The following is a 19,426-nucleotide window of genomic DNA, read 5'->3' as shown; positions in this document are numbered from 1 at the left end:
GCAAAAACAGATATGTAGATCAATGGGATGGAATGTAAGATCCAAACATAAACCCATTGGTTTTTGACAAAGATGTCAAAAATATATATTGGAGGAAAGACATCCTCTTTAACAAATGGTCTTGGGAAAACTAGATATCCGCATACAGAAGAATGAAACGAGATCATTTTCTCTGGTCCTGCACGGAAAATAACCCCAAGTGGATCAGAGACCTTAATGTGAGACCTAAAACTTTGGAACCGAAAGGAAAACACTTTAAGATTCAGGAATAGGTAAAAACGTCCAAACAGGACTCTAGTTGATAGTTGACTTATGGGATCTTACAAAACCATAAACCTTCTGCTCAGGAAAGGAAACAGATAGTCGGGTGCAGAAAGTCTGCAGAATTTGAGAAGACCAAAGCTGCACATCCAAGAGAAGATTAATATCTAGAAAATTAACTCCAAAACTTAACAAGCTGAACAGAGAGCCATATGCTTTTAACCCCAGCACTCCAGAGGCAGAGGCAGGCAGATCTCTGTGAGTTTGAGGTCAGCCTGGTCTACATAGTAAGTTCCAGGCCAGTCAAGTCTACAGAGTGAGACCTTGTCTAAAAAGACCAAACCATCAGACCAAAACCAACCAACCAACCAACCAACCAACCAACCAACCAACCAACCAACCAAAAACCTATCTAAAACTCTAAATGAAACTATTCACCCAATCAAAAAATGAACTATGTAACTTTACAGAGATCTCCCAAGAAGAAATTGAAATGGCCAATAAATATTTTCTGACATGTTCAACACCCTGAGCCATCAAGGAAATGGAGATTAAAACTATATTGAGATTCCATCTCAGCCAAGTCCGAATAGCAGTCATCCAAGAAACAGATGACAGCAAATGCTGTCAGGGACGTAGAGAAAGAGGGACCTTTATCCGCTGTAGGTGGGAGTGTAAACTCACTAAGGGAATCAGTCCAGAGGGTTCTCAAGAGACTGAAAACAGAACCTCCGTATGACCCAGCTGGACCGCTTCCAGACAAATACCAAAGGATTTACACCCTACCACAGAGAAACTTGCACACTGCTGGTAGTCGCTGGTAGTCCAGTCACATGGCTAGGAAACAGAACCAGCCCATATGTCCACCTAAACGTGATGGATAAAGAAAATACGGTACACATACACGGGACATAAGAACATACAGATATTTTTGAAATGGGTTTTACGATACAGCCCTGGTTGGCCTGGAGCTTGCTATGTAGACTAGGATGGTCTCGAACTCACAGAGACCCATCTACATGTAGATGTAGACATCTACACCTGCCTCCTGAGTGCTGGGATTAAGGCACGTGCCACCATGTCTGACTAGTTTTTATGAAGGAATAGAAGCATCACAAATGACACCGTTGCTGAGAACTTGGTAAAACAACTCTGGCATCGTCCTCTTCACAGAGGGGATGTACTCTTAGGCTCTGTACATTCTGCCTCAGACTTTCCCGGCATTTCTGCCTCAGCCACCACAACAGGTTTCTTCTCCAGGTCATTGCACTTTAGAGTTTGGAGGCGGCAGCAATGGCTACAATGCTGGAAAGCATGGTTGATAGCTCCAAGACCAAAGGGTGTCTGAGGCCTGATGATACTGCAATTTCCATAGAAGGTGAAAGTCATTTAAGTTGACCCTATCAAGGAGGTCATCGCTAGTACTTCCAGGAAGAAAGTCATCCATGCTTAAGAGCATTTATTGCTCTTCCACAGAAACTAGGTTTGGTTCCTGGGACCTCTATCGGGTGTCTCACACCTAGCTTAATCCAGTTCCAATGGAATACAGTGACCTCTGGTCTCTGTTATGTGCACACACAGTGCACATAAACACATGCACAAATAAATACACAGACAAATAAAATAAATCTTTAAAAAATATCCCCTGTATACACATGAACACACACACACACAACACACACTTCTTTTTTAAGTGCCAAACCTGGCATGGTGGCATACATCTTTAATTGTAGCACTTGGGAGCAGAATCAGGTGGATCGCTGAGTTCAAGGTCAGCTTGGCCTACAGATTGAGTTCTAGGACAGCCAGGGCTACACAGAGAAACCCTGTCTTGAAATGTTCCCGACCCAAACAAAAAAATAAAGAAAAAAAATGTACCCTGTAAGCTAATTTAGTTCATCTTCTGACCTTCTTAGTAGAAAACCAGGTCTAGCACCCTAAACACCAAATGACTTTAATAAAATATTCTAGAAGGCCAAAGAGACAATTAGAAATACGCCCCATATCACAATCACTGACTTCAAACTCTACTACAGAGCTATAGTACTGAAAACAGCCTGGTACTGGCATAGAAACAGATAGGAGGACCAATGGAACCGAATAGAAGACCTGGATATTAATCCACACACTTTTGGACACCTGATTTTTGACAAAGAAGCAAAAAAATATTAAATGGAAAAAGGAAAGCATATTTAACAAATAGTGCTGTCATAATTGGATATCAACATGTATAAGAGTGAAAATAGACCCATATTTATCACCATGCACAAAACTCAAGTCCAATGGATCAAAGACTTCAACATAAAGCCAGCCACACTGAAACTCATAGAAGAGAAAGTGAAAAGTACACTTGAACTCATTGGCACAGGAGACCACTTTCTAAATATAACCCCAGTAGCATAGACACTGAGAGAAAAAATTAATAAATGGGACCTCCTGAAACTGAAAAGCTTCTGTAAAGCAAAGAACATGGTCAACAAGACAAAATGACAGTCTACAAAATGGGAAAAGATCTTTACTAACCCCACATCAGACAGAAGTCTAATCTCCAAAATGTACAAAGAACTCAAGAAATTGGTCATAAAAAGAAGAAATAATCCAATTTAAAAAAATGGAGTACAGACCTAAACAGAGAACTCTCAACAGAGGAATCTAAAATGGCTGAAAGACACTTAAGGAAATGTTCAACATCCTTAGTCATCAGAGAAATGCAAATCAAAACAACTCTGAGATTCCATCTTACACCTGTAAGAATGGCCAAGATCAAAAATACTGATGACAACTTTTGCTGGAGAGGTTGTGGGGAAAAGGGAACACTTGTGCATTGCTGGTGGGAATGCCAGCTGATACAACCCCTTTAGATGTCAGTGTGGCAATTTCTCAGAAAATCAGAAAACAACCTTCCTCAAGACCCAGCAATACCACTTTTGGGTATATACCCAAAGGATGTTCAATTGTGCCACAAGGACATGTGCTCAACTATGTTCATAGCAGCATTGTTTGTCATAGCCAGAACCTGGAAACAACCTAAATGCTCCTCGACCAAAAGAATGGATAAGGAAAATGTGGTACATTTACACAATGGAGTACTACACAGCAGAAAAAAAAATAATAACATCTTGAATTTGCAGCAAAAGGATGAAGCTAGAAAACATCATTTTGAGTGAGGTAACCCTGACCCAGAAAGACAATTATCACATGTACTCACTCATAAGTGGTTTTTAAACATAAAGCAAAGAAAGCCAACCCACAAATCACAATCCCAGAGAACCTAGACAACAATGAGGCCCCTAAGAGAGACATACATAGATCTAATCTACATGGGAAGTAGAAAAAGACAAGATCTCCTGAGTAAATTGGTAGCATTGGGACCTTGGGAGAGGGTTGAAGTGGAGGGGAAAGGCAGGGAGGGGAGCAGAGAAAAATGTAGAGATCAATAAAAATCAATTTAAAAAAGAAAGAAATATGCCTCCAGTTGACAGACACAGCCATTTGTGGAGAAAGTTCAATCAATATTGGCACCTGTCAGAGGATTCTCTCAGTCTAAGGAGTGTAGCAAACCTCTCTAGAAGAACAGATTTAAAGAGAGATTCCCTACCCCAGTTCTCTTCATGTCTCAGTGATTACCCCATGCCAATTCAAGAGTAAAGTGTGGAAACCAAAAGACTCTGAACACACATGCCTTTTAGAATATACCATTTCTCCAAATAATGTGAAAGCAATTCAAAGGGTTAAAGTCTAAAGCTGAATATGCTGGCCTATTCAATGTGTGTGTGTGTGCGCGCGCGCACGCTGCGCGCGCATGCGCTGGATGGATGCTTCCACAAGATGGAAGCCAGCCTAAACTATAGAACAAGACCCTGCCTCAAAACAAAAACAACAAAACTAGATGTGGTGGTCCATGCCTGTTGTCCTGCCAGTTGGAAGGCAGAGAGAATCAGAAGTTTAAGGTACATAGTGAATTCAAGGTCAGCCCAGACTGTATGAGGACCTATGCCAAAAAACCTAGCCAAGTGCAGGGCATGGTGGCGCACGCCTTTAATCCCAACACTCAGGAGGTAGAGGCAGCGGATCTCTGTGAGGTCGAGGCCAGCCTGGTTTATAGAGCGAGTTCTAGGACAACCAAAACAAAACAAAAACAGGAAAAAGCTAACCAAACCACCACCATAACAAAAGTAAAATGTTTTGGAATTCATTTAATAACATGTGACCTTAAATAGTAACACGATTATATAATATCTAAATGACTAATAGCATATAAGTCAGGCTTTCCAATATACAAGGTGAAACTCTAGTTAGTCTCAAAAATCAAACATCTAGTACGCAACTAATAAAAACACGTACTGCCCTACCAAGAAGGCTACCAACGGGGCCAGGGCAAACAGCAAGACCCAGCAAAGGTAGACGCATATGGTACAACTCTGCTCCTGGACCCAGGATGGGCTGGAGTCAGGCGAAGGGAGCCAGCCCAGGCAGTGAAGGCAGGCTAATTCTTGCATCCTTCCTGTGGGTCCCACCCACTGACTCAGCTCAAACTGGGTCCTGACCTGAGTGAATCACAGCTCCAAGGGGAGGGAAGAGGTTGGAGCACACCAGCCTTCCCCAGGAGTCAGCAAGGTGAGGGCGGGATAGGAAGTGCAGATTCACCCACACAACCCTGTGAAGGTTCTGGAGCTGTGCCGTCTGGGCAGTGAGGGTAGCGCATGAGCTTCACGGTGTGACTGGAGGGTAGTGACTTACCGTGCTGTTCCAGCAGACACCTTTTGCTTATGCTGCTGTAATGGAACTAAGATTTCTGTGTGCTGTTCTCTCAAAAGTGTATGAGGAAGCTAAGCAGGCTCTTCCACAAGGCCAAGGTGGCAGAAGAGAGGGCAAAGCCTTGGCTCTATATTCGTCACAGCTACAAGACATTAATAGTTGATTTCTAAAAGAATTGAGGAATCGAGGCTCCCTAGGAACTGAACATATAGAATTTCATGGAAAGTCCACTGTGAAAAGAAGATTTTTCTGAAGGGCTGAGCGAAGAAGTAACTCCACCCTGAAATGGGACACACTGCAACAGGGACTCAAGCTGGAGCAGACAGGATGGACGGTACTGACCACGGGTCTGTGAGGGTCATCACTACTTTGAAATATCTACTGTCCTTGTCCAATCTAGGGTCTCTCTGGGTTTATGAGGTACGCACTGCAGTAAGTGAGGCCAGGGTCAACAGGAGGGGTGAAGAAACCGACTGTTCTCAGGCAGACAAAGCTTCAGTAAAAACCCAAAGCCTCCGCTTCAAGATCAGAAACACTGATTGTTTCGTATTTTTATATTTCCTGTGGTTATTTCCCATTATTTAATAGAAGCACCCCCACCCCCCAGTTCACCCTTGGAGCCAAGAGATCAAGGCCAAGGTCATTCATCATCTTATTGAGTCTGTATCTGCCCAGCACGGTTTATTTCGCGAGAACATCAGCCAACAGAGGAGGATGGTCCAACAATAGCTATTGAGCCAAAGGAGGGGGATAGTCTAACGATAGCCATTGAGCTAGGACTCTAAGGAGGCAAGTGAGCCCCCTGCAGTGAGTTTGCTGGAGCCAGAGGAAAAAGGCAGCTCATTTTCTTCCTAAGGGGACATTTTAGAAAGACCTAGCATAGCCTAGAGGGTATGCTTACAACCTTCCTTCTAGGTTTCTCCCCCCACCCCCACCCCCGTCCTTATAGCTAGTAGGCATACAGAACAAGCCAAGTCAATGTGTCACCCTGTTCACCTGAAAGCTGCAGAGTCTGTGGAATCTCAAAGCTGACCTATGCCACCCTAAGGCCCATCAACAGGCACAAAGCTTTGAAGATATTCTTGGTTTCTCTGTCTCTCTCTCTGGTGGTTTGAAAGAAAATGGTTCTATAGGGAGTGGCACTATTAGGAGGTGTGGCTTTGTTGGAGTAGGTGGTCTTGTTGGAGGAAGTGTGTCACTGTGGAGGTAGGCTTTGAGGTCTCCTATGCTCAAGCTATGCTCAGTGTGGCACAGCGTCTGCTGCCTTTGGATCAAGGTGTAGAACTTTCAGCTCCTTCTCTAGCACCATGTCTGCCTGCACACTGACATGAAGATAATGGACTACACCTCTGAACCTGGAAGTTAGCCCCAGTTAAATGTTTTCCTTCAGAAGAGTTGCCACGGTCATGGTGTCTCTTCACAGCAACAGAAACCCTAACTAAGACACCCTCTCCTCCCGCCACCCACGGCCAGCCAGCCCTGCAGATTCTCCCTATTTACAACAGTAACATGCCCACTTTCCTCCTGCCCCCGCCCTGGTACAGACCCACCGCAGCCCGTGCTGATCTGCTGCCAACCTGCCGTGCCCATCTTGAAGTTCGCCTGTCCCGTTCTTCTTTGTCCTTTTCGGTATTATTACACTGGGTCCAAGTGGACTCCTTGGCTGTCTCCACTCTCCTACAGCAATCGACGGCACCTCCTTCCCTACAGACTTCAAAGTCAAGCAGACTAAGGACTCCAGCAGGGGAAAGGTCTGATCTAGTCAGTGTTCACAGCATACCAGGATACAGCAACTTCATAACACTCATTCCGTCAACCAGGCCTGGTGGCGCCCCCACAACCTCAGTACTCAGGAGGCTAAGACAGGGGGTAGGAGAATGTGAAGTTATCTGAGCCACATACCCAGATCCTGTCTCCAAACAACAAACATTCCTTTAATTTCATAAAGATGTGCGAAAACTACCGACAGAATGGTATGCACTCCTCAACACTGACGTTAAGAAACACTCTCTTTGGACAGCGTAACTGTATTACGTGTCCGCAAAGATAACTAGAAGAATTCATGTGTGTAGCCACTAAGAACTGAGTTCTGGGGTTGGAGTGATGGCTGCTCTTCCAGAGCACGTAAGTTCAGTTCCCAGGCCCCATGTTTGAACAGCTCACAAGCACTTGTAACTGTAGCTCCTGAGAATCTGAGGTCCTTTTCTGACCTCAGAAGGCACGAACACACACACACACACACACACACACACACACACACACACACACACACGAAGCTGAGGTCCTTTTCTGACCTCCGAAGGAACACACACACACACACACACACACACACACACACACACACACACACACACGGCATATACAGAAGCAGATAGATACATATACATAAGTTTAAAATATCTTTAAAATTTATTCTAAATAACTCTTGGAAACAGTGTTGGAAATTAGAAAGCATTTCTCTCTCTCTCTCTCTTTTTTTTTAAATTTGGTTTTTCGAGACAGGGTTTCTCTGTAGCTTTGGTGCCTGTCCCAGAACTAGCTCTTGTAGCTCTTGTAGACCAGGCTGGCCTCGAACTCCCAGAGATCCACCTGCCTCTGCCTCCCAAGTGCTGGGATTAAAGGCGTGCGCCACCACCGCCTGGCTTAGGAAGCATTTCTAAAGAAAAGGTAAGAGGAATGTGAGCAGTGGAACCCAGGGTGCAGGCGATGTTTATGGCATCAGAAAAGCAGGCAGAAACAGAGTCGAGTTCATTCCAGCTGAAGCTGAAAACAAACAGAGTGGCTGGACAGAAAAGTGTGAAAGCAGAGAAGCTGGATTAAAATAAACACTTCCAGAATAGGGCAGGACCCTCGTGGAACCCAGGTCCTGCTCTTTGATCCTCTCCTTCTTCCCCATTCACGGGGATTTTGAGAGCATGTCTCCCAAAAGCCAAGACGAAAACCAACCTAGCCAAGAAATGATCTTTAATTCAGCCCTGAAAAATCCCAGTAGGCTGACATAATGACCAAGTGACTTCTAAGATGATAGGTTTTTCCCCTGACCTTCAAGAACATTAAAAACCGCAAGTGTCCCACAGTAGGTCCCGTTTAGACCGGCCACAGCTGATTACCATGAGTGGGCTTTTCATATGGTTAAAGTGGGTGAAATAAAGACCAGCAAACACAAAGCAGCCCTTGTGGGCTTTTGGACCAGCGGCTCTTGACAACATTTGTTCCTATGAACAGGCACCCGAGTGGCTTCTGTGTGACAGGCATTTTGCTGTTTTCCTGCTTTCAGAGTCCCTGTCTGGCTGTGTGTGTGTACAGATAATGATAACCAGAGTGAGTTTGAAGGATGCGTACCATTTTTGCAAATCAATTCTTCATAGAAAACTGAGTTCCAACACCCTCTGTTATTGAAAAAACTGAAGAATTAAAAAAATTCTCAGACTATTTTCTTTTTCACTGAAAATCATTTATAAATCACTTCCATAAGATCAGCTTCACTTCGGCCATCACAGCACACAGGTTATCTCTGGGCACAGTTCTCAGTTCACTTAAGTGTGTCTGACTTTGCACACCGAGCCAGGGTCGGTGTCCGCCAGTCCCTCCACACACCCAAACTGCCCACTCAGAAACCCAGAACGGACTTAACCGAGAGGTCAAAGTGGCTGTGCTGGTCCTGGGACTCATTCTCTTCTAAGAATTCCTACTTTCAGAAACTTTCTAGAATGCAAACCAAATACTCAGTGCCACAGTCCCCAGCAACCTGCCAAGCAGACAGCCCTCGAAGGCTCTAGATTGCTCTCAGGAGCGCAGACCCACCAAGCCGGCAGACGTTACATTCTCCTGACGTACAGGCCAAGGAACCCATCTGTAGGCACATAGGTTCAGAGCAGTCCTCTAGATCTGGCCTGTCCCTACCTCTTCTACCTAAAGTTCCGCAACACGAACCCTTTCTGCCCAGATTCCTACACATCCAATCTCCACAGCTTCCTGTAGCTCTTTTCCCAGCCTTCTAAGCCCAGCTCAAAACTGCAAACCTATACCACCATGCCCAGCTAAAAAACATTTTAAAACTCAAAAACCATCTTATTTTCTTTGGGGTAGGGGTGGGCTGAAATCCTAAATTAGATTTGTTTTCTGGCAGAGTCTTATACACAGCTCAGGAACACAACTTACTCCTCAGGGTTTTTGTTTTGTTTTCAGCAGTTCGAGGGTTCAAACCCAGGGCCCCAGAGCCTTGTTCACGGAAGGCAAGGGCTCTACCACCACTGACCTTCATCTCCAGGCCAGAAAACAGACTTTTTGGGTTTGGCATTTGTAATCTCAAAATTCAGAGACTGAGCAAGAAAATAAGGGTTCAAGGCCAGGAGGTACCATTGTTTGTTTACAATGCTGTCAACTGGACCCCAGGGTAGGGCAGACACAGACAGACAGAAATAGACACTCCCTGCAGCGCTGGGGCCTGAACCACGTCCACGTTATGTAATCACTCTGCTGCTACGTACGTCCTCGGTGTTTTTAAAAATGTTTTATGTTGAGACAGGGCAAGCAGATATCCATGGCCAGCCTTGCCTACATATTGAGTTCAAGGACAGCCAGAGCTATATCAAGGAACCTGTCTCAAAACAAACAAACCTCCCAAGACAACCAAAAACCACAAAATGCCTACTTTCTTTCTAGATACCGGAGGCCAGGCTTTTAAAAACAGAAGGAAATCCCAGGTTAAGCTGTTTTTTTTTTTTTTGTTTTTTTTTTTTTGAGAAACCACGGTGTGTGCTTCATTCACCAGATACTACTGAGCACCCACTACGTGCTCCCTGGGGAGATAAATGCAGGGCCTCTAACTCAGAGGCAGTAATTGTACCTCAGTGTTCTACAAAGCCTTTTGTTCCCAAGAAGCTTAAACTTCTCACCAGAAGCTTTCTCCCGGTGGAGTTTGTTTACTGGGTATTCATAACACCTGGTCAGACTGGAAGTGGCTTTACGCGTCTTATCTCAAACGAGCAGATCTGAATCAAAACCAGAGTAAAGCTCAGACAAGACCTCCTGCTGGGTACGCCCCCCCCCTTTTTTTTGCATTGCTGGGAGTGGAACCCAGGGCTCTGCTGTTTGACTGCTACACCCTCAGCCCCAGCATAGAAGTTTTAATTGGATCTTCACGAAATGCTAGCTTTTGTGTGTGTAGGGGGGGAGTGGGGAGCACTCTACCTGGGGATGCCTACACAGGCTCCTCCTCCCTAGATTCTGCATGTGTTCGGGGAACCCGGCAACAAATTCTTCCAGCAGTACCCACTTTATACGCTGGCCTGTGAGGAGAGTTCACAGCCCTGCTTTAAGAGGCGCTTAGCTCTTCGTTGAGAAAGACCATCAGTGTTTGTGGAAAACACTCTCTGACTCCAATCAACAGTCACGCTGCAAGCGCTGCCTATCAGTCTCTCTAGGAAAACCAGATCACCTTCAAGTAGTTCAAGAGCAGAGTTTGATAACTCTTCAAATAACGACAAGGGTCGGTGGGCTGGTGCGCAGTCAGGCTTGTAACCCGACAACCATCTTGGAAAATGAACACACAACTCCTATCCCACAGAGGAGACTAGCTAAGCAATGCAGACTTAAATATACACCGCAGGCTTTTTGCTGTTTTATTTGTCTGCAGAACGAGGGATCGGGCATGCCGGGGAAGTTCTCTGCACGGAGCTACAGTCCGAGACCTTGCCCGGTGTCTACCACCACACCTCATTCTGAATGCGGTTGAATTATTTGTTAATGTCAACAGTTTTCCCACAGAAAGTATCTCTAAAACCAGAATAGAAGTCAACAAACGGTGAGGAAAGAGGGGCGTACTTACCTCATGAACAGTTTAAAGACTTCTGATTTACACCCCAAATGCTGAGGGCCTCAAGGGAGTTTCTCATCCATTTCCTCGTGTATTTGGGGGGGGGGCAACTTACCCTGTCACAGGAGTTAGCAAGTTCAGGGCTGCTGTGGCTTAGCAAGTTCCCGGAGCTGCTTTCTAGCTGTCTACCTTCTGCACAGTGCACCAAAAATTCCACTGGGCATTCTTCAGGTGCCTTCTCCTGCTGGTGGCATTCCATCTTTACATCTTCATAGTCTAACCACCCTTCCTCATTCCTGAGCATTCTGTGTGAAGGTCCCCTCCGCAGCAAGTACGCACCTACTATGACAACCACACTCTCGAGCCTTGAGGCTGGTGCCCAAGGCAAAAGCTGGGCTCTGTGCGACCAAAGCACAGCCCTTCCGCTTGAGCCTCAACTCCACTCTCCCCTCCACTCCCAAAGACTAGTGGGTATCTTTGTTATTAGTTCATACTGATAGCAGTATGTATCTTATTTTCTTTAATCTCAAGTTTTTGGAACAATTTCCAATGTGCTGAATATGAGAGAGGGGATTTTTTTTTCTTTTGAGACAGAATCTCTTATGGGCCCGGTTGGTCTTGACCACACTAGGTAGCCGGGAATGACCTTGAACTTCATGGGTGCTTTCTGCTGGCACTCTGCTACCCACCCAGCCCCATATGAAAGGAAACTAAGTATCCACTAAAACCCTTTCAGTTCTCTGAAGCTTTTCTGAAAATGCCAAGGCACCATTTTAGGAGGCATCCTAAAAGTAACTCCCACCCCCAACTTGTAACCATTATGTACAAAGTCAACTATTTTAAATATCTGCAGAAACTGAGTTTGTGAAGGGCAGAATCTTCCGTCTCAAGATCCACAGAGGCCTGAGAAGTCGGTGGTTCTATCCCAAACTACAGAACAGAAAATCAAGAAACAGGAAAGCTCCGAGTGTGAACCCTTGGGGCACGCGGCTATCTGGTGACGAAGCCTGAGTCAAGTCCATGAATCCCAGAGGAATGTGGCTCTCCTTACGCTTCTTTAACTTGAAGGTTTTAGAAATAAATTTGTAATGTGTACGTATCAGTTTGTCTGGCCGTGGACTACTTCAGGGCCCAGCACATGATCGGTGACAGAGCGGGCCACAAAATCTGCTGAAGAAACAAACACCCTAGAGTTCTGGATAACAAAAACAGGCAGAGAAGCTTCAATATTTCCCAGCACTGGAGAGACAACTGGCCCCCGAGAGAGAAACAGTCTCAAAGAGAAAGGAGGAGAACAAAACAATCCACAACCGGACAGAGTCGAATTGAAAGAGAACCCAATCCAGAGAATGCACTTGTCCACACGATTTTGGAGATGCAAAAAAAGCTAAAACAAAACAGAACAACATTTTGCATAGGCACTGAGTGTCTCCCACAAGGGCTCAGGTGTTGGGAGCTTGGCTCCCAGCTGCTGGGGCTGTTTGGGGAGTATCTGTGAACATTCGGAGGTGTGGCCTCGCTGAAGGAAGTAGGTCACCAGGAGTAGGTTCCTGCAGAGTGTGTCCTGGGCCCCCTCCGGTCCCTTCTTTCCCTCTCTGCTTCCTGGCCACTTCCCCCTAACTCTCCGGCCATGATGTTCTCCTCAACCACACTGGCACCAAATTAACCTTTCCTCCTCTGAGCTGTCCTTGTATCTTGGTCACAGCAAAGCAAAAGTAACGAATGAGAGAATAAAGTCCTTGGCAGACATTTCTCTAAGGATGCCGGGAAAGATGGCTGAACAGGTAAGAGCGCTCGCAGTACAAGTCCCATGACCCGAGTTTGCTCCCTGGAACTCACGGTAAAAGGAAAGAACTGGTTCCCAAAGTTGCCCTCTGACCTCCATGTGTACACAGTGGCATGAATGCACCCCCCGCACAGACAAATAAATAGATAAAATAAAATAATAAAAAGATAAAAAATTTTTAAAAAGCAGCCTTCCCCTTTATCCGAAGAGGACACGGCCCAAGAACCCCAACAAATGCACGGTACAGAGTAGCGCACTGAACCCTCCAGAGAATGTTTTTCCTGTGTACACATATATTCAGCGATGGAGCTCATAACTAAATTAGGAACAGGAAGAGGTCACTAACGATAGAGCAATTGAGACAATATGCTGAAATGAAAGTCACATCAACAAGCCCCTCTCACTTCCAAAATGTCTGTCCTCTGCACTGCATTGTGGGAATATCAGGCTCTGGACGGCTCGAAGCGTGTGCATGGCACAGGAGGAGGCCAGAAGACAGTCCAGTTAGAAAAGGACCGGCCAAGCACGAAGACCTGAGTTCAGACACGCAGCACCCATGGAAAAGCTGGGCGCGTGGGCACACATCTATAACCACCTCTAGGAGCTTGGGGAGGCAGACACGGGTGGCCACCTGGAGCGCACTGGCAAACTACCCTAGCTCCAGGCTGGTGAGAGACCCTGTCTCAAGCAGAAAGGAGGGGGAGAGGAATGTGGAGAATGTTCGAGGAAAAGGGTGGCACTGACCCCTGCCCTCCCCCCCCACCACACCGCTCACATGTATATACCCCATCACATGCGCGCGCGCGCACACACACACACACACACACACACACACACACACACGCCCTGCAGGTCAATATGGGAATGGCCAACAAGCACAGGAAACAGTTCTCAACACTGTTAGTCACTAGGAAACTGCAGATCAAAACCACAATGAGCTACTACTTCATACCATTGGGATGACCTTAACAAGCAACACATGGCCTACACATACAATGGAACACTGTTTACTCATAGAAAAGGGATAAAAGACCAATACAATGCTGATGAATCCTGAACCACAAAGGCCAAATACTTTAAGATTCCATTTGTATGAGAACAGGCAAATTCAGAAGGAGAAAGCGGCTTAGTAGCTGCCAGGGGCTAGGGCCATGGAGGAAGGGAGGCTGACTGTTTAATGGGGAAGGGTGATGGAAAAATTCTAGAACCAGACAGGTGTGATGGTTACACGCCACTATTAATACACTTAGTGCCATGCCTTAATAGACTTTAAGATGCTAAATTGCATATAATTATGTACTTTATATTTTACTACAATAAAAAATGATAATTGGACGGGTGAAACAGCTCAGTGGGCGAAGGTGCTTGCTACCAAGGTTGGCAACCTGAGTTCTATACCAGGAACTCACATGGTGGAGAAAGAGAGCCTATCCCTGTAAGTTGCACACTGTGGTACATGCACATGCATGTGCACACGTGTACACACACACAAATAAATGTAATGAACAGTTTTTAAAATGAGAACCATTTCAGAATTTGGGAGGCAGAGGTGGGCCAGGAGCTCAAGGCTGCTCATTGTCAGGTAGCAAGTTCAAGACCAGCCCAAGCTAAAGGAGATGAGAATCAAGTTTTCCCAGTGCTAAAGTCTCTAGTAGGATGATATGCATTCACAAAAAGCTAGCAGACTCTGGTCCAGAAAGTCAAGCCGTTACGTTGCACAGACCATTAGTACAATTCCAGCTTTTATTAAAGTCTCTCGAATGTCAAGACTGGAAACTCTGAGGAGGCAATGGCAAGACTGGGAGGAGAAACTTCACTGTGGTTCTTCACAGACTGGCTGTTATCAAGGATGTCACCATATGAAGAGAAGGAAGTCCCAGTAGGATCAGAGTCATTCAGAAAGGGGATGGAGACAGCCCATCCCCTGTAGGGAACCCATGAGGAAGCCACGGCCTCACCTCCACAAAGTGCAATGGAAACTAAGACAAAATGCTGTCCTTGACCATCACAAGTGTTCAAGTTCCCGGATGCTCCTGGGATTCCCCTGGCACCTACTAAATGGCCTCAATGCCATCGGCGTTCATCCCATAACAAGGCAGACCCGATGCCTTTGAACTTTCTGTTCCAAAGGATTCCCTGTGCTTGGCTCTGCTCCGCCCAGGCCTTCCACTGCCCTCCCTTCAGATTTCAAGGCCCTGTTCTGCCTCTAAGAGTTACCTGAGCTGATCTTCAGATCAACACAAGGTGCCAACTGCAGGCTCCTGAGGTGTCTGAGAACTTTGGAACCAAGGCCAGGTGTCTCGTCAGCCACTGAGGAAGGCAGGATTACCAGATCTGGGTTTAATCAGTTTGGACCATATGGCTCTTATCTAGAAATTCTTGCATGTGCAATGGCGAGGCAGGACTCAGCACACTGGAGCTGCCCAAACAGACTACAAACACAATGATGAACTAACAAAGAGTCTAACCAGGTCTGCGTTAAAGCAGACCAATCCCTCTGCAATAAAGAACTACCAGGTCAAACAGACTTAGTATTTTCAGAAGCACAAATCCTCTTTATAACTGCCACCTATTCTAGTTTCAAATTTCAGTTTTCTGTGAGTGGAGAAAATGTTCTTAAAATGATCAGCATCCAAAATTTTCCAGCAGTTCATTGGAGGCACTGTTAGAAGGAACCTAGCCAGTCACTGAAAAATAGGCTATTACTCGTCTGGGCAAGAAAATACACAAGATTCCATACATACACTGTCAAGCCTGGCAAGAGAGATCTTAGCTGACTTCTACCCTTCCCACCCAACCCCAAGTAAATAGGGCATTTGTTTGTATTTCCACATTGGCTACACCAACGAAAATACCTCCTCCACCTAGAAAAACACTCTGGAACATTCAGGCATGGAATACGAGGGCAAAGTTTCAGCACACATTGGAGCACCTCACAGAAAATGACTTTTCATAAAAGTCTTTCCTGTGAGCACTTTCCCCAAGTTCACGCTTAATACCTGGTTTGGTGTTTGCAGATGGTGCAGGGACAAAGCTTTTTGCTGTTCTTTATTACAACTGGAACCTGAAAGAATCTTCCCATGGCAGGACTTGAAAGTTGTACTCTGTTTAAGGGGAAACACACACACACACACACACACACACATTCCTTCATTTTTCTGCTTTGCACGGAACACACACACACACTCGCGTACACAGACACACCTTCATTTTCTGTTTTGCACCGAATAGGTTCAGGCAAAGAGTTAAAAGTTGCGTTTAAGTGGCGAGGGGAGGGGGTTAGCTGCTTAAATTTACAATCTGTAAAACAATGCAGGGAAGCTTTCCGTCTTGGAAAAACGCCGCAGTTGGACTGGCTTTTGTTAAGCCGTGTCCCATTAGCCACATACTCTTTCTAATCCTGAAGCCCCAGTTCACGGAGCAGATCTACACACACATCCTCGCGCGATTCAGTTATCTGTGGGAAACTGGCGGGGGCACGGAAACCTCCGGAAAGATTCGCAGAGGACCCCTGTTTAACAGGTGATTCTAGCCATCTCCCGGGTCTCAGCCTCGCAGGGGACACGGTCCTCACGCGCAGTCGGGCGCCGATCCCCTCGCCAGGCTCCGGAGAAAGTCAGTGGGGACCAAAGCTTGGAAGTCAGGGACCCAACGCAGACAACACGCTACGAGCCACTGAGCGCTCGCTGTCGGGTAAATCCCGAGGTGGGAAGCCACGCGCCGCGACCCCTAAAGTCCCGGGATGAAGGCCATTGGGTGGCACTGACCTCGGCGACGACGGACGCCCCAGCTACGAGCAAAGGACTTCCCCAACTTCAGAGATCTGGACTCGGCGGCCACGGTGATCCGGACAGCTGCTGCCGCGCCCGCGTCCGGCTCCGGGTCTGTCCCAGTTCAGCAGGGCCGAACTCACCGAGCCAGGTCCCCTCCCAGGGCCGCAGGTGTCCACGCCAGCTCCGACCCGCAATGCTCACGCCGTCCACCCGTCAGCAAGCTGCGCACGCTCGCCGACAGTCCGGGACGGCCCGCCGCGCGCTCCCTGTCGAGCGCGCTCCGCCACCCGGCTGCACGCTCCGCACCTCTGCCGCGCGCCCCCGGTCGTGCACGCTCCGCGCCTCTGCTGCGCGCTCCTGGCTTCGGGACTACGGTCCACCAGAGGTGCTCTGCGCGCCCCCGCGATTTTTAAAGGGCCAGAGCCTGAAGCCCCAAGCTTGTGCCTTTGGCCACCTTTCCAAGTCTTGGTCTACTTGTGAAAATGAACTGAGGGTTTGCAATGGGACAACGTTATGCAGATGTGCTTTTGAAGTCCTGAACGAGAGGGAACTTCTCCAGCAACTCCAGGACCAACTTTGAGAGTTTCATTAGTGTTTGTTTTTGAAGTAGTGTTTCACCATGCAGGATGACTTTAAATTTGTGATTCTCCTGCCTCAGCTTCCTGATTTCTGGAATTACGGGCATTTTACAGCAACATTATCTTGAAGAGATTATTTTCATTTAATAATAACAATGACTGCCATTTAGGGAATATTTATACTCTCAGACATGTAACATACATTATTTCATTTAATTCATTTGGGCAATGCTTGCTTTATTTTTCCCTATGCGGGGGGATAAATTTTTGTTTGTTTTTACTTTTTGACAAAGGATCTCACTATGTAGCCTTGGCTGGCCTGGAGGGCACAATAGACTAGGCTGGCCTCCAATTCGGAGAACTCTATCTGCCTGAATGGGGTTAAAGGTGTGTGCCACCACGCCCAGCGTTATTTTATTTTTAATGAACTTGTAGGAAACTTGCATAGGTTTGTGAGGTGCTAATGTCCCCATACACATGCACATTGAACAGAGTTGTTAGCAGAACAAGCTTAGCTAGAGCGCCTTAAATATTTATCAATTTTTTTTTATTCACGAAAAATGTCAAAGCCGGTAGTGGTGGCACACGCTTTTAATCCCAGAACTCGGGAGGCAGAGATAGACAGATCTCTGTGAGTTCGAGGCCAGCCTGGTCTACAGAGTGAGTTCCGAGACAGGACAGGCTCCACAGCTACTGAGAAACCCAGTCTCGAAAAGAAAGAAAGAGAGAAAGAAAGAAAGAAAGAAGGAAGGAGAAAAAGAAAAAAGAAAGAGAAAGAGAAAAAAAGAAAGAAAAATGTCAAAATCCTGTTGTAGTTTTAAAAAAGCAGCATGAGAGAGAGCTAGAGAAAGACACCATGGAGGGTTTTTTTTTTAATTGGGGGAAAGGGAATGGAAAAAGGGGGGAGGGGGAGACCAGCCTCTGGGGACAGGAGCCAAGTAAAGGAGGGGAGGGGAGGGGGAAGAGGGGACAGGAGAGACAGAGATAGAGATTGGGAGGTGTTTAAATGGGAGCTTAGTGAATGTGCACAGGTGATGATCTTAGTGGCTACAGCTGAGGTCATAGCCTCGTAGGACCCCAAGAGCAGGCCAGTACAGATGCCTGAATACTAACACTCCTATCAGGACCCCAAGGACAGGCCAATACAGATGCCTGAATTTTAACATTCTTCCTTGGTTTTTTTGTTTTTGTTTTTTGAGAACTCTGATACTTCTGTTTATTTATTTTTTAATTCATTTGTGTGTGTCTGAGTTGCTGCACACAAGTGAAGGTCAGAGGGCAACCTTCACTTTCTTTCCAAGGCGTGGGCTAGTACTCGGGGCTCACTGCAAGAACAGCAACTGATGAGCCATCTCCACGGTCACGTACTTTGATTTCTTATGGTTATTTTACAGAGAGGGGATATTGAGGTAGACAAGACTGAAGAAATACTCTTTGACCCCGCTGTTTGTTGCTATGTCTTTTACCGCCAGAAATATTTCTGAATCGCTAATAATAGTAGCTAGTTGTGGAAGACTTTTATAAGAGGGTGGAAGTACGGGACAGAAATCTCAAGGTCCAAATCAGGAGCAGAAGGAGAGAGAGCACGAGCAAGGAACTCAGGACCGCGAGGGGCGCACCCACACACTGAGACAATGGGGATGTTCTATCGGGAACTCACCAAGGCCAGCTGGCCTGGGTCTGAAAAAGCATGGGATAAATCCGGACTAGCTGAACATGGAGGACAATGAGGAATACTGAGAACTCAAGAACAATCGCAGTGGGTTTTTGATCCTACTGCACGTACTGGCTTTGGGGGAGCCTAGGCAGTTTGGATGCTCACCTTAGGAGACCTGGATAGAGGTGGGCGGTCCTTGGGCTTCCCACAGGTCAGGGAACCCTGATTGCTCTTTGAGCAGATGAGGGAGGGTGACTTGATCGGGGGAGGGGGAGGGAAATGGGAGGCGGTTGCGGGGAGGAGGCAGAAATTCTTAATAAATAAATAAATTTTAAAAAAAAGAGGGTGGAAGTTTATGTATGATACAAGCGAGAAAGCCAAAAGAATGTGTTTTATTAATTCTAAGACTTAACATGGGCTTGAACAACAGCCATTGTAACAATCTGTATTCCCCAAATGTCTGGATACCCATTTCACAGAAAGCTAAGGAAGGAAGTGGCTGGCTGCAGAAAACGCCCGGGTTGTAGACAGCTGTCGGGGCTGAGTCCGATTCCTCAGTCCATTGGGTCATACCTTGCCCCTCCCCAGGGAGACGAGGTCCCTGATTAAAGGGCAGAAGAAGTTTTCTCTAATAACACACTGGCCTCACCTAGCTCCTGCATCTTTAATTAATGTTTACAAAGCACTTCAATCTACCCAACATGCTGGTTAATTAGGCAAGTATTATTACCCCGTCTTTCTGAAGCAAATTCAGAAGAGAATCTAATCCGATCATCCCCCACCCTTGGTGAATGA

The 19,426-nt window shown here is 46.3% G+C and overlaps 1 protein-coding gene across 2 annotated transcripts in view; it reads right to left on the bottom strand.

Moving 5' to 3' along the window:
- Positions 1 to 16,691, bottom strand: part of Proser2 (proline and serine rich 2) — a 31,231-nt gene extending 14,540 nt beyond the window's left edge. Inside the window, exon 1 of one of the 2 annotated variants that reach the window (XM_075970410.1) lies at positions 16,391 to 16,691. The gene's annotated coding sequence lies outside the window, so the exon portion shown is untranslated. The remainder of the gene's footprint in view (positions 1 to 16,390) is intronic. The other variant, XM_075970411.1, reaches the window with a different exon arrangement.
- Positions 16,692 to 19,426: the final 2,735 nt, after the last annotated feature.

Source organism: Microtus pennsylvanicus, chromosome 4, assembly GCF_037038515.1.
Source record: "Microtus pennsylvanicus isolate mMicPen1 chromosome 4, mMicPen1.hap1, whole genome shotgun sequence".
Classification (NCBI taxonomy): Eukaryota; Metazoa; Chordata; class Mammalia; order Rodentia; family Cricetidae; genus Microtus; species Microtus pennsylvanicus.
Note: the sequence above shows the minus strand (reverse complement) of the source record. Positions and strands in the feature narration are given on the sequence as shown.